This window comes from Copidosoma floridanum, unplaced genomic scaffold (genome assembly GCF_036245765.1).
Source record: "Copidosoma floridanum isolate Cflo_tuat_1 unplaced genomic scaffold, Cflo_Japanese_pri ptg000030l, whole genome shotgun sequence".
In the NCBI taxonomy this organism is placed as follows: domain Eukaryota; kingdom Metazoa; phylum Arthropoda; class Insecta; order Hymenoptera; family Encyrtidae; genus Copidosoma; species Copidosoma floridanum.
The window spans coordinates 3,501,245-3,507,815 of NW_028321907.1; the positions used below are offsets into that span (position 1 = coordinate 3,501,245).

Consider the following 6,571-nt stretch of genomic DNA (forward strand, 5'->3'; position numbering starts at 1 on the left):
GTATTGTAGTTATAGTTATGAATAAAAATTATTTCCACATTATAAAATGCATTTTATTCAGAAAAAAATGTTCAACAATCGCCAAAATAATTGTGCCAAAGCCTGGTAATATTGTTCCACACTTACCGATCTTTTATAAAAGTGAGTTTTTCTCTTTATTTTCTAATTGTTTTGTAAAAAATGTTTTTTTAAAAGTTAAATTTCTTCTTAAATTTTTATTTTTATTTTTATTTTTGTTTTCGTTGGCAGCAACTTGATTTTTATGTTCGGTATACTTACTACATGAAAATGACGTTTTATCCTGTTTCTTGATGCAGATGCGTTGAAAGGATAATTGGATAAAGGAATCTTTAATTACGACGTGCAATCACGAGCTGATACATAATTATATACAGTGCAGAGGATCGAGTTTGCGTGCCAATTGTACTTGACTCAATCAAGTTTTTGTTTTTAATTTAACGAGTAAGACATCATATTATATAATATGTCATCGCGCACAAGCAACTCTGATTCTCTGTTTCATCGTGATGATGTGCCCAACTTAATTTTGCTGAAAAAATAAATATTTTTTTTGTTTTTTGTTTGTTTCCAGACATCGACCTGTCATCCAGAAGTAAAGAAAGAGGAAATCGGCTAAGAAAAAAAAAAGGAAACAAAGGTACGGTCGAGAGAGCCAAGGCGAGGTAGAAAAAAAAACCGCAATAACGAATCACTCCTCCAAGTAACAAGTGCCGGTAATGTACACACACCGAAAAGGCATTAGAGCCGCACATGTGTACTGTATACACACTTACCACGCACACGTACTTACACACTACTTATAAGCTCCGGAGAAACCGCTGTGGAGAGAAGAGGAGGCGATGGTGTAGCGGCAGGAGGGGGAGGACGGCCCCATTACTCGGCGTCGGCCACATAGAGAGAGAGCGTTAGATAATCGGTTGCGCGATAACGTTATGCGAACGGCGCCTCGTTACCTGTACGCGCTCCCGCCGGATGTGTAATATTATTACGCTCTCTCGCTCACACGCGCCGCGGCGAAATGAAATTCTGGGAAAGGACGCCGCTTCTTTCCTTCGCCCGCGCGTGGAGAAAGTAACTATAAGTATATACCTACGCGCGTGTGTGTGTGTGTATCTTCCTTTGGAGGCGCTCCTCGCGTGTATACATGTACTTACTTACTTGTATGGTTTTCCGATCTCGCGTGTGTATATATGTCTCTGTTATTATACGCGGGGATTTTTTTCAAAAAATTTTTATTTCAACCGGGGAAAATATATACACGCGTAGGGAGGAAGGGACGAACCAAGCACATAATAATATATTGTATGCGAGTGCAGCTTGGATGATGTCCATAAAAACGAGGTCCAGCGTCTCTGTTTGTTGACTCGTTAGCCGGCCTTTTTTTTTTTTTTTAACGATATTTACGACGAACAAGCGGATCGTGCCGAGACGCGATCGGTATTTTAAATAATCATTGGCATCGGAGGATCGGTACTCGTTCGGGGAGCCGTTAAATTTTATCGCTTTGGTTTTCTTTTCGAGAAGAAAAACCATTGGTTACGTTGGAATATTGATACCATTGCTGTATAAGAAATCGTTCATGTGTAAATTGTTAGCTACGCTCTTGGCGAATGACACGTAGCAGCCAACTATTTTTTAATTACTCACGTCGAGCAGGCGGTTCTCGGTACACTGGCCTATTTATACGGATAGAGGCTTCAAGAGTATCTGATAAAGAAGAAAAAAAAAAAAAAATTAACTGCATGCTTCCTTAGATATATTTTAAAGTTGTGATTATAAACATACATAAATCGCTCACGAGGCACTGGACCTTTTTTGCATCGGGAAGTAATTGGACAAAACTACTTTTATCAAAACAAGATGGGCCCATAGAAGAAAATTCCTCTGCTTCCCGAGGAGTCAAAGTAATAACGACGTCGAAACACCTTTCCCGATCGGCGCCGGAATTATGCGCGCGTTTCGTCCACACGGGGGGACAAAAGGATATTAGGAAAAAAAAAAAAAAAAAGAGAGAGAGATTTAACGAAAATCTCGTGACTTTTCCAGTAAGCGGAAAAGATTAGCCGAGTACTAGTAGCATATGCGGGCGTTTACGACCCTGTTCGCGTGAAAAAGGATATGAATCGTCGGGACGCTCGGACGCCACACTCCTTCGGAGACCTGCTTCAGGTATATGTGTGTCGTAGGTGGTAAGCATAAGTACAGCTGATGGGGGAATGGCTCTATGCAGATATACATATATATATATATATATATATATATATATATATATATATATATATATATCACGCGCACACACTGTACACGGTACGTAGTGGTAGTAGTAGTGTTTGTGGTGGTGCGGGCTTAGGGGGATTGAGAAATGCCTTTTACGGGGTGGAAGGGGGACCCCCACTGTAAACTGCTATTGTTTTTCGAAAAAATTTCCTTTACTCTTCTCTTCGTCCTGACAGTTATATATTGCACGGGGAGGAAGCGCATTTGCATTATATTCGGCTCTCCGAAATTTCAACCGTATGGTCCCCGTGTGCCTGTACACAAGTTATTCCACAAAAAGAAAAACGTGGTCGTAATGAAAAGTTGATACAGCTAGAAACAAAATTAAGAAAAATCTACATCATTTCGCTGTATCTCTTTCTAGTCCAAAACGAAAAGACTAATTGCGTATGTTACTCAACTAAGTTATGTATATGATGTACTTTTTAATTGTATTTTTTGTTACATAAAAACAAGTTGCTGTAAATTATGCGTTGACTTACTCGATGTAAACCCTTTTTGTGCTGATGTAGCCCTTTTATACGTATAAGAAAACGTTGTCATTGATAAAAAAAAAAAAAAAAGCTTTAAAGTCAAAAAAAAGTTACACAAGTTTAAAGTGACGAGTAATCTTTGAAAATTCCCCAAATTTATTGACAGCAATTCTGGCATTCGAGAAGTAAATTACCTTTTTTATAAATCTGCAAGTTTCATGTAAAAAAAAAAAAAAAAAAAAAAAAAAAAAAAAAAAAAAAAAACACTTTTGATTGCCACGAGAACTCTATAAGAGATGATTTTTCACGTAACTACTCGTGTATATGCGCATAGACGCGCACCTATTCCGAAAGGTACGAGCGCCGACTGCGTTTACGATTGGCATTGTCAAAAAAAAACGCCGGCAAAATTTTTATTTCGGATCTTCATGAAAATTATAAATCATAGCTCCGAATCCTGTTAAAACGGCACAACCGTAGTGCCCACCTACCTTGTGTATATACTTACGCACGCGCACACGCAGACCGAAAAGAGCAATAAACAGCAAGCCCGCCAGTCACGCACACTGCAGCTGAAAAATTTGGGTTTCCCTCGAGGCAGGTAGCCCCCCCCCCCCATGCCCATACTCCGTGTATATAATAATATTAGCTTCGTTAGTTTCCTGCTTCCTTTTTCTCCCTTCCTCCCCCTCCTCCTCTCAAGGTAAGCCCGCAAACACTTTCCCAAGAGCTGCACGCGGACAAACATCGGATATACACTGCTAATAGTCCATATCGACACCGGCCTGCAGTCGCAGTACAGCATAAAATGGGAAACAAAAATCTCGAAAAGTATCGAGTGTCTCTGCGCATTACCGAAGCGATTTTCGTAAATTCTTCACAGCACACACATTGAGAGCTACGGGTATATCTTTATATGCATAATGCATAGATGGGGCAAATAATAGCCAACTGCGTGATGAATAAATTCAAAAGCCAACCCGGTTTTTGTTGATGAAATGATGCTTTTTTCAGGAATATGCACGTGTTTCAGAGAGCCACTTGAGTTTTGATGTATTTCTTGTTCAATTTCTCGATTATTACAATGCACTCGAGTAAGTCATTGTCAATCCGAGCAACATATCCATATATAGGTCTTTTTGCCGTTATTCTATACAACCAGTAAGATTTTCTTTCGGCCGGTGATACGTTTTTTTTTTCTTTTTTAGTCGAACAGCTAGTTAAAGACGACCAAAATTGTCGTTGGTACATACGCAAGAGCCAGATTTTCAGGCCAGAATTGTTATTACCGGTACCCAAAAAAATAATGAAAGCTCTCTCTCCACTGTACTTCATTTATCTCGAAGCAATCGTCTTCTTTTTCCTCCTCTGCATTTTTCATCTCGCAACGCTTTAGAATTCCCTCTTAACCGTTTGACTAAATAAAATAGCTACACACTAATTACATTAAATTTTTTTCTTCCCTTTTTCTTATATGTTTCCTCGGATTTTTCCCACAGCCAGTGGATCCTCGCTTTATTATCGTCATTATCATATGTCCGGCTCTCGGGCCTGGCCACACGAGGGATTTGTAACACAGTCCTCCTCCTCCCCTGACCTCAACAGTTATTCCGAAATTGCTGTGCTCATTCATTGGCCTCTTATCTTACATTATTACGTTTATTACATTGGATAGATATACAGCGTTTGGATGACTAAGTGTACAATATCGACCCTACACCTAAACGCTGTTGTAATGTATTATAAATCGGGACGCTTCACCCATATATATATATATATATATATATATATATATATATATATATATGTATGTATGTATGTATGTATGTATACCTTACGATATTTGTCGTGCAAGTATTGCTCGCATATAAAGGGTGTACCTATGCGCGTACGCATATAATGACGATTGCCGCCTTCGAGGCGTTCCGTGTGCCAATTATTATATTGTACTCCAGCTTGATCCTTTTATTGAGCAGCTGGACGTTAAAGGGATCGGGGCGGAAATATTTCGACACTCGGTTTTATTATACGGACGCGCGTGTCGTGTCATGGCCAATACTCGTGATTTACCAGTTTCCAACGCAACTGCCGATGCATAATTTTTTTGTTTTTCGATAAATACACAACCATTTTTCAATGAAAATTACAACGAAAGAAGAAGAAGAAGAAGAATCAAAGTACAAGCACAGCAGGCTGCAAGGTGAACTCGCACACGTACACATGAAGCACCGTAACGAGGACGTCGTGTGCCAATGACAAAAACAAAGACCAAAGGAAATAAAGTTGCAGTGGAGAGGAAAAGTAAAAAAAAAAAAAAAAAAAAAAAAGAAAAAGAAAAAGAATATCCACGCGTCATCGGTAAATATCACAGCTGCGTTGCTGCGGTACTGCATCCAAAGGCATCCATATGTGTAGGTATGTGATGTACGGGCGCATTACTATATATACACATACGTGGAGACGCAGACAGGCCGAACGGGTTTTCTCGCTCGCATCGCGAGGCTCCCCTCGTTCCTCCTCCTGCAGCTTCGCCTCCACCTTATCCAGCTCCTCCTCCTCCTCCTTTGGAGAGGATCGAGTAATACGGCTCGGCTCACGGTCCAAGCTCAAGCCGCTATAGAGCCGCTACGCCGATCCGACGTAACCGGCATTGCGGAGCTCCCAAACGTACGTGTGTGTATTACTGCACGCGCACAGGCTCTCCCTCTCTCTCTCTCTCTCTCACTGACGTGCAACAGCATTTAACGTGCCTGTGCGTATGGGTACACATGGATCTTTTCACGAAAACTTTGGCTCTATAATCGTTTTGCTGAAAAAAAAAGGCTAAATGCCCTTATTGTATCTCGTTCATTTTGAAAATGGCACTTTCACACGTGTGCCTTTTTTTTCATCTCTTCAGCATTTTGTTGTCGATTACCATTAAAAAAAACAACAACAACTACCAAATGTTTGAAATCTCATTTAACCATTTTTAGTGAAAGGGCCCATATACATTTACCTGTACGCTTTTATATACAAGTAGAGTCAACTCCTCCCGAGGTCCTCCGCGGATTTTCTCTCTCTCTCTCTCTCTTTCTGGCCATGTTCGCGTCTCCCTTTTCCTTCCTTCGTTCATCGTAAGACTTGTATAAGTGTACCTACCCGTATACAAGCGTATGTGTACACACATAGAGTATCGTATAGTTTATAGTACAAAGATCGGTAAGAGGCGCGCACACTCACACACACACACGCTAAGCCTCTGCATCAGAGGTTGGCTTTATCGTCTCTCGAGTAAATATACATCCACATCATACCTGTACATTGTATACGTACGAGAGCTAACGCGCAAATAGTGCGCTGATTCTTTTGCCCGATAAGGGGTTAGTAGCGTACACGCGTACGAGGTATAATTATTATATATACATTTTTTTTTTTTTTTTTTTTTATAATATTATAGTGTGTTCACCTCTCATGAGGTATTTACACTATTATAAATATATACATACCCGGCTCGAATCGGCGCGCTATCTGCTTACCATAGATCCTCGATCTTTGCCCATATTGTATACGGCAAAATCCCAGTCAGGGTATAGGTTACACATAATATATAGGTACATGTGCGCACAGGATATATATAAATATATACGAATTGCCAAGGTGTACGTGCAATGTACCATCAGGAGGGAGGAGTCGCGGGCGCAGCTGTATACGTACGCGTCGTTTCTTACTTGTTCGCGGAACATCTCGGGTTACCGATAAGAGGAGATAATAGCAGTAAGTATGTATATGTATACCTGTACACGCGCATACTACAGAAA

The 6,571-nt window shown here is 40.3% G+C and overlaps 1 long non-coding RNA gene across 1 annotated transcript in view; it reads left to right on the forward strand.

The window, feature by feature from the left end:
• LOC149373429 (uncharacterized) overlaps positions 1-825 on the forward strand; it is a 68,999-nt gene extending 68,174 nt beyond the window's left edge. Inside the window, exon 5 of the long non-coding RNA XR_016293335.1 lies at positions 593-825. This is a non-coding gene — a long non-coding RNA (uncharacterized LOC149373429). The remainder of the gene's footprint in view (positions 1-592) is intronic.
• Positions 826-6,571: the final 5,746 nt, after the last annotated feature.